Source organism: Sphaeramia orbicularis, chromosome 12 (genome assembly GCF_902148855.1).
Source record: "Sphaeramia orbicularis chromosome 12, fSphaOr1.1, whole genome shotgun sequence".
NCBI classification, from domain to species: domain Eukaryota; kingdom Metazoa; phylum Chordata; class Actinopteri; order Kurtiformes; family Apogonidae; genus Sphaeramia; species Sphaeramia orbicularis.
The window spans coordinates 68525630-68539641 of record NC_043968.1 but is presented as its reverse complement, the minus strand read 5'-3'; the positions used below and the strand labels follow the sequence as shown (position 1 = coordinate 68539641).

The 14012-nt window shown below is 38.8% G+C and overlaps 1 protein-coding gene across 3 annotated transcripts in view; it reads right to left on the bottom strand.

Annotated features, from left to right (window-relative positions):
* The window catches only part of rgs3a (regulator of G protein signaling 3a), a 254786-nt gene that overhangs the window by 115712 nt on the left and 125062 nt on the right, over window positions 1–14012 (bottom strand). The window lies entirely within an intron of this gene.

Sequence of the window (14012 nt, the reverse complement as noted above, 5' to 3'; positions counted from 1 at the left end):
CTTTGTCTTTTAAGGCCCTATCTCAACAGAATTAATTGCAAAACCTTTGAAACACTTCTTTAAATACCTTTAATCATATTTTACAAGCTGTTAATAGAAGAATCCTGTAAATGGTTTGAATTATTGAGTTTTATGTTCTTAATGTGTTTTAGAGGTGAAATTGTTTTTATTGTGAATCTGTTAATTGCTGCCATTTTATATCTAAATGAAACCTCCCTGGAAAAATAAAGGACAAATAAATAACTGTCCTAATAGTGCTCTGTGTTCCCAAAGTCAGAACTAAATATGGAGAATCAGCGTTCAGTTTCTATGCTCCATATATCTGGAACAAACTACCAGAAAATATCAGGTCTGCTGAGAGTCTGAGTTCTTTTAAGTCCAGGTTAAAGACTCACCTGTTCACTGCTGCCTTTGACTAAAAGGCTTTTGACTTTTTAAATTTTATATTCTCTTTGAAACTCTGCACTGCAACTCTTACTTTAATATGTGTTTTTATTTATTTATTTATTTATTTATTTTCTGTGTTGTTTTCTTACTCGCTGTTTTTAATCACCTTTTACATGTTTCTTTTATAATGTTTTAAATTAGTTTATTTTTGTTTGTTTTATTTCAATGTCCTGTGTGAAGCACCTTGAATTGCCTTGTTGCTGAAATGTGCTATACAAATAAACTTGCGTTGCCTTGCCTTGCCCAATAATAAGCGACAAAGTTAGGTGATGACAGAGGACAGATACCACTGGCTTACAGTAATTATTGTGACAAACTTTAAACCAGATGTAATAAAGTCAAATTAAATGTAATGTCTAGTGCTGGGCAGCGATTAAAATTTTTAATCACAATTAATCGCGTGGATTTCTGTGATTAATCGCGATTAATCGCATAGTTATATTGGGGGGGGGGGGTGTTGCTGGCATCAACAGACATGTCTGTAAATGTACATTTATTGCCTTTCAGTGATATTTCAGACAGGGAAGTACTCCGGTGATAAAAATAATTCCACATTGCAGTGCTTCCAAACAACTTTGTCCTTCTCAACCCCACCATCTGAAGACATTTAAAATGAAAATGTCTTTGGAAAAGACTGGTACTTTTCTCCATGTTTATGTCCACACCAGTTTCGCTTGTGAGTGATTGACAGGAGTCTTAAGCCCACTAATAAGTACTAATACTAATAAGCCCAATAATATGTGATGTTCAGTTATTCAAAGCAAGCAAAGGGGGCCCTCTAGTGGTCGGAATAAGTGTCACTAACGTATGTTTTGTCCTTGCGGTGTTACCGTAGTCAGTTAAGACATAAGAAGGAACTAACAGACACGTTTCTTTCACTCTGTTTGTATGGCCCGAAAAACATTTGCCTGTGAGTATTTTATGTTCAGTTGTTGTAACAATGAATAGCATAAAATATATCTGATGTGAACTTTTGTTGCTGGATAAAAAGATGTTGTAAATCTTAAATTAATCTGTAAATGCTAATCATTAGCATGTCTATAGATTTTCCCATTCAAGTTAGCATCGAGCTGTCGGTCTTTTTCCCATTCATTTAAATGTATAAAGAATTAGCAACCCATCTCCGACTGCTAGCATAAACAAATTCACTTAAACATGTTAATAACACATTGTAATAAACACATCCAAAATAACGTCATAAACATGTTTCTAACGGCACGTTTGCATGTGAAATTATTTAGCAAACAACAGAATAATTGATACATACAGGCGTTGCTTCTGCAGGAGTTAAGCAAAGTTTGATTCAGCATTACTTGGAAAGTTCGCTCTTTTCTCCTCTCAGCACCGGTGCTTGGTGCGTGTGGAGCACCAAAATAAAAGCATGAATTTCAAAATAAGAGTCTGTATGTATAAATGAACTAAGACTTGCTTAAAAGGCAGAACGGCATTAATGGGAGATTTAAAAAATTGTCGGCGTTATTTAATGAATGCGTTAACCCGGTAATAACTTGTTAACTTGCCCAGCCCTAGTAATATCATAAATAAATCAGGCAACACTTCACAAAATGATGCACAGTATAAAATACATAAATATACATGAACTTTGCCTGCTTTTAAAACACAGCATCTAATAGTCCTGCATCTTATGATTACTTCACAGTTGTTTTATTATCTACTGAGAAAATCTGTAAAGCAAACTGCCAATCAAGTATGAACAGGCAAGTGAGACACAGAGACAGACATGTTATCAAAAGCGTTATCAAAGATGAGATTAGTCATCATAAACATATGGCCCAAATCCTCTGTTTAACATCTGCTGACTTCATAAAGCTGCATGCTAAAATAAACACTGGCAGTTTTTATTCTGCTCCATTCACAGAGGGAGTCGGATTAAAGACGTGGAAAAGACTCATGTCCAAATATTTCCAAAGAGAAACATTCAAAGCATTCAAAGAGTAGAGGAAGTGGGGCAGCTGCTGATATCAACACTCTGATGGAGGAATCCTATTTATGCTGAGTAAAAAAAACATGAATGAACAGAAATAAAATGAGCTGATCGAATGGATGTGATTCAGTGTTTTGCCTTTTGACTAGATTGTGCTCTCTCCACACACTTGGAACATAACTCTTGACTAAACTGCATGCTTCAGCTAAGTGCTGGATTTACTCAGCTTTGTGCATGAGAGGGCAAATGCAGTTTATATATATTATATATATAAGGCAGTAAAGATACACTTGCAATCTTACAGCGTTTGGGATTAAGTAGTATGGATGATTCAATTATGGTTTTCTTTTCACTTCTTAACCCATAAAGGCCCAAACATCCAATATCAATCAAAAGCATCTACTGATCTAAAATTTTTAATAAGAGTTGATCCGCTAATCCTATCAATACATGTAAATAATTGGTGTAAAATGCAGTTTGTCATTTTTCATGGTCATCAGATATGACCCATTTGGACGTTCAGAGGCTTTGTAGTGAACGTGGAAACACCGTCATCTTCTACAATATTGATTTACCAGTAAAACCAATGGAGTTGGATCAGTGACAGTGGATAGACATCCATCCATCCATCCATTTTCTTCCACTTATCCGGGGCCAGGTCACAGGGGCAGCAGTCTAAGCAGGGATGCCCAGACTTCCCTCTCCTCAGACACCTCCTCTAGCTCTTCCGGGGGGGACCCTGAGGTGTTCCCAGGCCAGCTGACAGACATAGTCTCTCCAGCGTGTCCTAGGTCTTCCCCGAGGTCTCCTCCTGGTGGGATATGCCCGGAACACCTCCCCAAGGAGGCGTCCAGGAGGAATCCGAAACAGATACCCGAGCCACCTCAGCTGGCCCCTCTCGATGTGGAGCTCCTTCCTGGTGACTGAGCTCCTTACCCTATCCCTAAGGGTGTGCCCAGCCACCCTACAGGGGAAACTCAATTCAACCGCTTGTATCCGGGATCTTGTCCTTTCGGTCATGACCCAAAGCTCATGACCATATGTGAGGGTAGGAATGTAGATTGACCGGTAAATTGAAGCTTCACCTTTTGCTCAGCTCCTTCTTCACCACGACAGACAGATACAACAACCGCATCACTGCAGACACTGCACTGATCCATCTGTCAATCTCACGCTCCATCCTTCCCTCACTCATGAACAAGACCCCAAGATACTTAAACTCCTCCACTTGGGGCAAAGACTCCCCACTGACCCAGTGAGGGCAAACCACCTTTTTCCAGTCGAGAACCATGACCTCAGATTTGGAGGTGCTGATCCTCATCCCAGTTGCTTCACACTCGGCTGCAAACCGCCCCAGCTCATACTGAAGGTCCAGGTTTGATGAGACCAACAGGACAACATCATCTGCAAAAAAGCAGTGATGAAATCCTGTGGTCGCCAAACCAGACCCCCTCCGGCCCCTGGCTGCACCTAGAAATTCTGTCCATAAAAACTATGAACAGAACCAGTGACAAAGGGCAGTCCTGCCAGAGTCCCACATGCACCTGGAACAGGTCTGACTTACTGCCGGCAATGCGAACCAGGCTCCTGCTTCGGTCATGCAAAGATCGGACTGCCCTTAGCAGAGGGCCCCAGACCCCATGCTCCTGAAGCACCCCCCACAGGATTCCACGAGGGACATGGTCGAATGCCTTCTCCAAATCCACAAAACACATGTGGACTGGTTGGGCAAACTCCCATGAACTTTTGAGCACCTGATGGAGTGTGTACAGCTGGTCCAGTGTTCCGCGACCAGGATGAAAACCGCATTGTTCCTCCTGGATCCGAGGTTCAACTATCGGTCGGATCCTCCTCTCCAGTACCCTGGAATAGACTTTCCCCGGGAGGCTGAGGAGTGTGATCCCCCTATGGTTGGAGCACATCCTCTGGTCCCCCTTCTTAAAAAGGGGGACCACCATCCCGGTCTGCCAATCCAGAGGTACTGTCCCCAACTGCCATGTGATGTTACAGAGACATGTCAGCCTAGACAGTCCCTGCACATCCAGAGACTTAAGGTACTCAGGGCGAATCTCATTCATCCCCGGTGCCTTGCCACTGAGGAGCTTGCCAACCACCCAAGCCAGCTTGGGTGATGGATGAGTCCACCTCTGAGACCTCAGCCTCTGCTTCCTCCATGGCAGTGGGATTGAGGAGATCCTCGAAGTATTCCTTCCACTGTCCAACAACATCCCCAGTCGAGGTCAGCAGCTCCCCACTTCCACTGTAAACACTGTTGGTGGGGAACTGCTTTCCCCTCCTGAGGCACTGAACGGTTTGCCAGAATTTCCTCGAGGCTGACCAATAGTCCTTCTCCATGGCCTCCCCAAACTCCACCCAGACCCGAGTTTTTGCCTCCACAACCGCTCAGGCTGTGGCATGCCTGACCTGCCGGTACCCATCAGCTGCCTCGGGAGTCCCACGAGCCAACAAGGCTCGATAAGACTCCTTCTTCAGCTTGATGGCATCCCTTACTTCCGGGGTCCACCACCAGGTTCGGGGATTGCCACCACAACAGGCACCAGAGACCTTGCAGCCACAGCTCCGAGCAGCTGCTTCAACAATGGAGGTGGAGAACATGGTCCACTTGGACTCAATGTCCCCAGCCTCCCCCGGGATCTGGGAGAAGCTCTTCCGGAGGTGGGAGTTGAAGACCACGCTGACATCGGGCTCTGCCAGATGTTCCCAACAGACCCTCACAACAAGTTTGGGCCTGTCAAGTCTGTCCGGCTTCCTCCTTCGCCAGGGGATCCAACTCACCACCAGGTGGTGATCAGTTGACAGCTCTGCCCCTCTCTGTTTTACATTCAGTTAATAATATATTTTGATGAAACAGTCACTTTTTCCTATTTTTTTCTGATTTGATCTAATAATGAATATGAATCCACTCTGAACTTTTATGAACATCTACATGATCAGTGAATTAAATATAGAACTAGAAAAGCACTCAGAGAGCGCAGACCTCCGCCAAGGCAGATCAGTGGGCCCCCATGGCCCCCCCACCCCCAATCACCACCAAAATGTAATCATTTGTTCCTTGTGCCAGTATCAACATTTCCTGAAATTTTCATCCAAATCCGTCCATAACTTTTTGAGTTACCTTGCACACAGACAGACAGACAAACAAATGCCGGCAAAAACATAACCTCCTTGGCGGAGGTAAAAATACTTGATTTTCACTGAAAAATGCAAAATGCTAAAGATAATATTATAATAAATGGTGCTAAATCAATTGGGACAGATAAAAAAATAATAATTTGGAAGTTGTGACAAAAATGATTGTGGGTCTTTAAGCTTAAGTAGCCCACTCAGTGGTCCAGACTTTGAGGCCAGGTTCTGTCATGGTCTACAGTCAAAGGTCACTGTCACTTCTGTGATGCACTGTGAGATTGTGGATCAATAAATGCTGCCTTCAAGATGACAACGTCCATTATATTCCATCTAGACCACAAATCCAAATTGTGTAGACATTACAAAGGCCTGGTTGAGGGAGAAGAGGGTGTGGGTCCTGGACTGGTGATGCACTGAACACTTCCCCATTAGTGAATGTGTGGAACATCTTTAACCCTTAAAGACCTAGAACTATTTTTGTGATGATTTCCAAACACATTTTTTCTGTACATTTAACCCTTCTTTCGTGATTTATCAGCATTCATTTTAATATGCAGATGTTCATAAAAGCTCAGAGTAAATTTTGTTTATTATCATAAAATAGATAAAACTGAAGAAAAAGGGACTTTTTCAGGAAAATATATTGTTATGTGTTACTTTGTTTGCCTGCCTAACTGTACTGTCTTGCAGAGCTGTGTTGATGGGCTGATCAGCCTGATTGTGTCCACCTGCTGGAAGTGAAGGGCTGGGCCTATATAAAGTACTCAGTTCCTGCTGTTCTCTCTCTTCACTTTTTCCTCAGCTCACCAGCAGACCACACAGCTTTTTGCTGTTTGTTTTTTTCTTGTTCTTTATTTTTATTAATAAATCACTTCTTTTTTTGCATTCAGTCTGGTTTAGTGTCCTCCTTTATGTTATGACTGAGCCGGTCATAACAATATCATTAACCGTACATAAAAACAAGTGTCTCCATCCACTGCCATTGATCCAACTCCTGGGGTTTTACTGTTGAATCAATGTTATAGAAAATGACAGTGTTTCCACATTCACTACGGAGACTTTGAATGCCCAAATAAAGAGTTTTTTATGATTTAGAATTGTATTAACAGAATGCTTCAAGTGTTTATTTCGTACATTTGTCATGTGAATGAACTGACCTACATGTGTGTGTACATGTCTATCTATAGGAGCACGTCCTCATTACTTCTAGAAATTACTCAAGGGACACTTCACCAGATGTCAAGTAAAACAGACATTTTTCATCTGAAACGTCCTTGTGCAACATTATAAAATGGTGCACAAATTCATTCTCTTCCTGCCTTGTGTTCCAGAAAAAAGCTGATTTACATAACATTAAACACATTTGGAGTTGACTGAATACAAGCTAATTGCCTCTAAGGTACTCTTGAGAAATGCAATCAAACGTGAACTACTTTGTCTACATGTAATATGTTATGATTAAACACGCATCCCTTTGCCTTCAGGACACCATCCAGATTTCCATTTAATAAGAGATTAAACTAAAAGGTTCTAATAACGACATAGAGATGGTTTACAGCAATACTTCCACTACACAACTCACACACCTACACATGTGCACGCAAACACAGAGATTCATGTATATTTTAGGAGACAGATTTCTTTTTGTGGGACCAAAGAAGCGAGTCCCTTTATAGAACACGTGCTGTATAGGAATAGGCATGATATGCATGAGTCTGCCCTTCCAAGACGGCTTGGAATGAAATCCTGCATGTGTGAAAGTGATTTGTATCCAAGTTAACCATCACACAGACATGTAAGCTTATTTTTTGTCTTATATAAATTACTAAAACACAATAAAAAATAAGCCAAAAAATATGACAGTGAGATGTTACATTGAAGTACTTACATACATGATCACAGTAGCCTGTTAGCGTAGCTTCTAGCTAGCATTCTAGTTCTTATTCATAAGCAACTTTTACACAGAGATCCCAGAAAAATGGTGAGATGGTGATCAGACCTTTTTTCCACCATTGACCATTTCCACAGCCAAGCCATTGGAGTAACAGAGATGAGACGGACTGGACTTTTAAACAGTGGACCTGCGTTCCGGAATCAAAGGGGGGGTGACGGAGCACAGTGTATAGTGTAACATATCACTTCCACGTCAGAAATACCCGGAGCATGAGTCTCCAGAGACAGCCCATCTTTCACCGTTCCACAAGGAGAGACAGCGGACACATATGAAGGCACTGGCATGGATTCTGCGGCAGCCACCCCAGGTGAAAATGGCACAAAGCCGTGGCGGCACCCTGGCACAGCCACGGCGGCAATAGTGGCATGAATCCATGCCAGTGCCTTCATATGTGCTCGCTGTCTCTCTGGCATGGGGGTTGCTGTCATCAAAACGTCACACCTTGGTTGCAGAATGAGAGGTGTTCCTGTAACATAGGGTTCCAGAATCATGATTCCACCTTTATCATGGCTGTTACTACCTCCAGAGGCAATACAAAGCTGCGATAAAGGTGGGCCCAAATGATCCCACCATTGCATTTATACAGACATTATTCTAGAATAAAGGCGAAATATTCCCATAACAGAAGTGCTGTGTAAAAGGGGCTATAGTTTAGTTTCAGGTTGGACTTGACCAACTCTTGTCATGCACAGCCACACCATCACCACTATCTCCCCAAATCTGACACCATCCATGTCATTCTGTCAAACAGAAATAAACTGTGGCTTATTTGACTAGATTGTATTCCTTTAAACAAATCACACTTGTCTTCATAAAGATGTAGCTGAATCTCCACTAAGTATAGTCTGCATTTTAAAAAATGTCAAAACTTGTTATTTTCAAGCTGGTTTTCACTTTCAAGTTGTCATATGCAGCTGTTTTATGATGGCACATTTTCAGTACCGTGGGTGTCCATTTTTATGTTTTCTGTCTTTGTCTTCTGTACTATAGTCCTTCCCTTGGCCTCTTCCCTAACCTTAACCACAACCCAAGTTCCATCCCTGACCAAGTTGTTTTCAGATCAGATTAGATTAGATGAGACTTTATTGATCTCACAACAGAAATTCAATGGTCAAGGCAGCACCAGAATAAAGCGCAAGAAAAGGTGTGCATAGAGATAGTGCAAAAAAAGATATATAATAATAATAATAATAATAATAATAATAATAATAATAATAATAATAATAATAATAATAATAATAAAAGCAATAAAAACATACAGATTATATATGTGTGTATATATATATATATATATATATATATATATATATATATATATATATATATATATATATACGTGTGTGTGTGTGTGTGTGTGTGTGTGTGTGTGTGTATATATATATATATATATATATATATATATATATATATATATGTGTGTGTGTGTGTGTGTGTGTGTGTGTGTGTGTATGTGTATGTATATATATACATATGTATATATATATATATGTATATATATATATATATATATATGTGTGTGTATATATATATATATATATATATATATATATATATATATATATATATATATATATATATATATATATATATATATATATACAAGTGGAGTGGAATTTCAAAATGTCAGACAGTACAGATGAGACACATACAGGACAGGGTTACACTGTACAGTCTGACAGCGATGGGGATGGACGACCTGTGGTAGAGTTCTTTCCTACACCGTGGGTGTAACAGTCTCAATCTAGCCAAACTGGAATCATGGAATCATGCCAAAGTCTTTCTAACCAGCCTGAAAGTTAAAAAAATAAAAAATAAAAAGATATTCTAAGACTGCTCAGTGTGTTGAAATTCCATGCCCACTTGGAAGTAGTTGCTGTTCTTTTGTGCAGCAAGAGGCACTCTGAAAATGGTGACACACACAGTGGAGAAAGGAGCATGGTCTGAAATAACCACCCTATGGCAGGTTCATTCCAGCAGATCACACCCAGGGGGCCAGACTACAGCAGCAACACTAACCTTAACAGCACTCTGTATAAACACATTATAAAAGTTGGACTAAATTCAAGAGGAAGACGCATCTTTTTAAAAAAAAAATCCTCATAATTACCCACACTGTCCATTACAAATGTCCACATTCAAGATGGTACACATATGTATTAATAAGAATTTCACATATATCATACTGTTCATCTCTGACACTCTTTCTTGCACATTTAACATCTTATTTATCTCTGGCAGTTTTACATGCTACAACAATTACTCAGATATTGCACATTTACGCAAATCTATTTTTTTCTCCTAGTAATAGTAAGTAAGTAAATTTTATTTATAGAGCACTTTTCACAGACAGAGTCACAAAGTGCTTTACCAATTCAAATCAGAATCAAATTAAGTTTACAGAGACCCAACAGAATCCTTCAGGAGCAAACACTTGTGATTGGTGACAGTGGCGAGGAAAAACTTCCCTTTAACGGGCAGAAACCTCGAGCAGACCCAGACTCCTGAAGGATGGCTGTCTGCCTTGACCAGTTGGGGTTAAAGAGAGAGAGAGAGAGTAAAGGAGGAGAAAAGAGAGAGCGATAGAGATATAGAGAGACGGGGGGGGATGACACATGGAGTACGTTATGATGAATACATAGAGTGTAGTCAGTCTGTGGTGGCCCTGGGTCAGGTGGGAGACTAAAAAGCTTTTTGAACAGGAGGGTTTTGAGGTGTTTCTTAAAGCTCTCTAATAGCAGTTTATATTTTTTATATTTTTATGGTCATTCTCTTTTGCATGCCATTCTTAAATGCCACTTATTTTTGATTGTTTTAATTTCTGAGTTAAATTATTCTATTTCTATTTTTATACATCTTAAATTCTCTTTGTATTCAGCATGAACAGCAAAGTAAGATTTTCATTGTACAGGCAAACCTGTTTCTTTACTGTACACATGATAATGAAACACTTAAAACACCTGCTGTTTCTTTATCAAAGCCCTTTACCGATCAGTACACTGGGTGTAAAGATTTGGTCAATACAGTAGAATTTTCTTGCATTGATCTTGTGAGTTAGCTTTCCTTAAGCGGCAGTTATTGGACAATGAAGGATGTGTAATTATGTTGTGTGTTTAACTTGAAGTACTTAATTGGCATTGATTTATAGGAGGAAACAACAACATAAGCAATATTCATAATGTACATTGCGTTACTGAGGAACATAATATGTGTGCTACCACCAAACAATAGTAAAATAGTTTTAAATGTTATCTAGGTCATCTTGTGTGTTAATGTTTGGGCAAAGTTCACTCTACAGGAGCTCAAGAGATTAGAGTCTATTCATATACATAAACACATGTATCCGGAGTCTTTTGAGTGAAACATATGGGCAAAAATAAAGCCATACAGTCCATACACACACATGCAAACACACAAACACACATAAATATGCAGACATGTAGAGTGAAAAGAGATGAAAGACTGCCGGGACTGCTTGTCTCAACTCTCTTTTATGTGCCGATGGAATAGAGCTTAATGTACAACAGGTGTGCAGCGTCCACATACAACTACCTATTTATCTTTTTAATCTCCTATCACATAAACCGAGGTGATCTGAAGAAGACCAAAGATCGTCTTTTCTGTGCTGACACGGAGTAAACAAAATGAACAAAATGACTGAAGACAATAATGGAAATAGATTGAGGAATGTTGAAAAATCCTCTAAAAACCTATACAGTGAATACATTAAACCTTCCCACTGCTGAACGCTGTTCCAGATAATATCAATCTAACTACCTGGGACATTTGCACAGCTTTCACAAAAGTTTCCTCCAAAGGCAATTAAGGAAAACTGACAAGAAAAGGTGTGAAAAATCACTGTAAATTGATTTCCCTGGGTAATTCTAAAGATGGCCAAAGCATGCAGTAATCTCATTCACTGCTCCCCAGTAGCCAACCAATCACAGCAGTCAATGCCCACTGAGCACTTTAATGTCAGTTATAGTGCAACCTCAGCAGCAATTTACACCTGCATGGTGATACATTGAGATTACGGGTGTCACAATAAATTCAACAGTGATTAACAACTGTTGTGATTCAGCAGAGACACACTGTGTATCCTTAACATTAGAACTATGAATGGATTGTGTTCACATGAATTTCATTTCCAATGGTCTGATATGTATAACAGCCCTTCTAGAATGCCCTTGGTCCCTCCTAGCCAGGTCTATCTCCACAACAGTACTAGAGATAGGTCTGGCACCTTCCACTATCACTATGGGAAAGTCTGGGAAAGCTAGTTAGCATTTCTTTTAATGACTCATGCTTGTTTTGGGCAGCACTAAGCACTGGACAGAGCAGGCTGAAGTTGTTTTGTTGAAACATTTGCCTGTCTGGAAGCAGGCTGTGGTATTACTAGAGCTGCAACAATTGATTACCTTTGTAATTGATTAATCAAACTATTATTTTCCTTGATTCAGTTCAATTAAACAATTATTTTAATGGGCAAAAAATAGTAAAAATGTGAAACAGACATGTCTGAAAATGACAACTTGCCAATTCAACTTGTCTTTTATTCCAGAACCAGCTGAAACAACACCCACAAAAAGTATAAAAGTAAAATGATATATCAAAAAAATATCTACATAGAAATCACAACAACTATATAAAAGTATATATAAAGATATCTATAGATGTAAACAACAACAAACAAGTCTAATGCCATTTACAAACAATATGTGCACTGCAATCTTCAACACATCTGGATCCAGCTTAATAACAATTGAAGTTGGAACTAACTTTGTGTTGGCCCTGGTGTCATGTGCATCACAATAAGCAGCTGTGTGAAACACAACAGTGGAACCAATGTTTAGCTGCAGCAAAATTAAGGAAACAAAGTTTCAATTCAGGAAAATTGTAATTGAATATTTTGAATCTTTTGATTTGAATCGATTGATTAATTGTTTCAGCTATTACAATTATTTAATCATCCCAAAAGAAAACCCCACATAAAAAAAGTGTATCTTTGCTACAAGCTACAATTTCTCCTGCCCTTTTCTTTTTTAATGCAGCATTTCTGTCTGATTTTTGTATTTAGTGGATTAAATAATTTTGGGAGAAGTGGAAAAGTTGTAACATTTTTATATTAATACAAGGGAAATGCATATAAGTTCACCTTAACGTAAGTTAACACACTGCCTCGCTGCTCCTGTGTCTTTAAGGGCAGTGTGTTACAGATGTGGTGCTGCTGCTGCTAGCCCTACTTTACACTAATATCCTACTAATATGGTATCAGTAGGTTTTCATTTTTATCATAAATTTTGTTTCTACAAAAAGTGACTAGTGCAAACAGTTGTGTGGTTTCCACTCACCCCCAGAACAGCATCAAGATACAGAGAGTTCACTGAAATATCATTTTCATGTCTATGACACATTCTGACATAGTGCAGACATTGAGTGGAGTACAGTGAAATGTGTCAGTGTTAAATATTGCTGGTATGGTGTCAATTTAACTATGACTCTATCTAAGTGGAAAAGAAGTATGTTTTCTATTTTCCATATTTCTATTTATAAGCAACGCCTGATAAGCAAATGTTCATTTGGCCTGTGGAACAAAATCAACTGCCACAGGCAGATAAAATATAGAATCTGTTCTCAGAGAGAGAAGGGGGAAAAATTTAAGAGGGAAACTGAATTTAAAAATGCATTGTGTCAGAACAACTCGCACAAAGTTAGTTATGGAACAGTCTAACAGAAGAAAAAAATATAAATCAGTTTAAAGGAATATATAAAATAACGTTTTTAAAATATAGGGATGAGGAAAAGCAGTTTAATCCAAGATGACAATGGAAGTGTTTAAAGGTATTTGTCTGTATTGTTTTATGTTGTTCTGTTCTTCAATTAAACATTGAATTTATATACTTTTTTCATTCAGTTATGTGTTGATATGTGAAAACTTGGTAAGTTCATGTGTATGTTGACATATTTAAAATGATCTAAAATGTTATTTTTGTTTATTATTTTATGCTTTTCTGTTTAGTATTTTATGCTTTTCCATTTAGTTTTTGTCTTTCTGACTTTTTTTAGTTATTGTCTTTCTATAGTTTGATAAAACAACTAATTCTTTAAATTAAAGAATCAATTGTTTGATTTTTTTTTTTTTTTTTTGGCAAATGATGAGCTGCAGCAGTGAGTGGCAGATATTGTATTAAGAGGTTGAATTCATAATTCTTTTTGAAATTACACCTGCAAATCCACAAGTTATTTGTTAAAGACCCAGAAATATAACATTGTTCTTTCTGCTCTTTTTTATTCATGATGTGGTCAATTTACTGACATGCAGAAATATATTTTTATATTTGTCTTTTGAATGAAATAAATCAAACTAAAATAAAGATAAAAGATGAATTTACTGTATTATTGTAGGGAAATTTATCAGCCCCGTGGTCAGGGTCACTGATAGGACAATTAACCTGTATCTACCTGTTTAGTCAATGCTGGGGGAAACAGGAAGTACTTACCACTACACCACCACCCACCAAA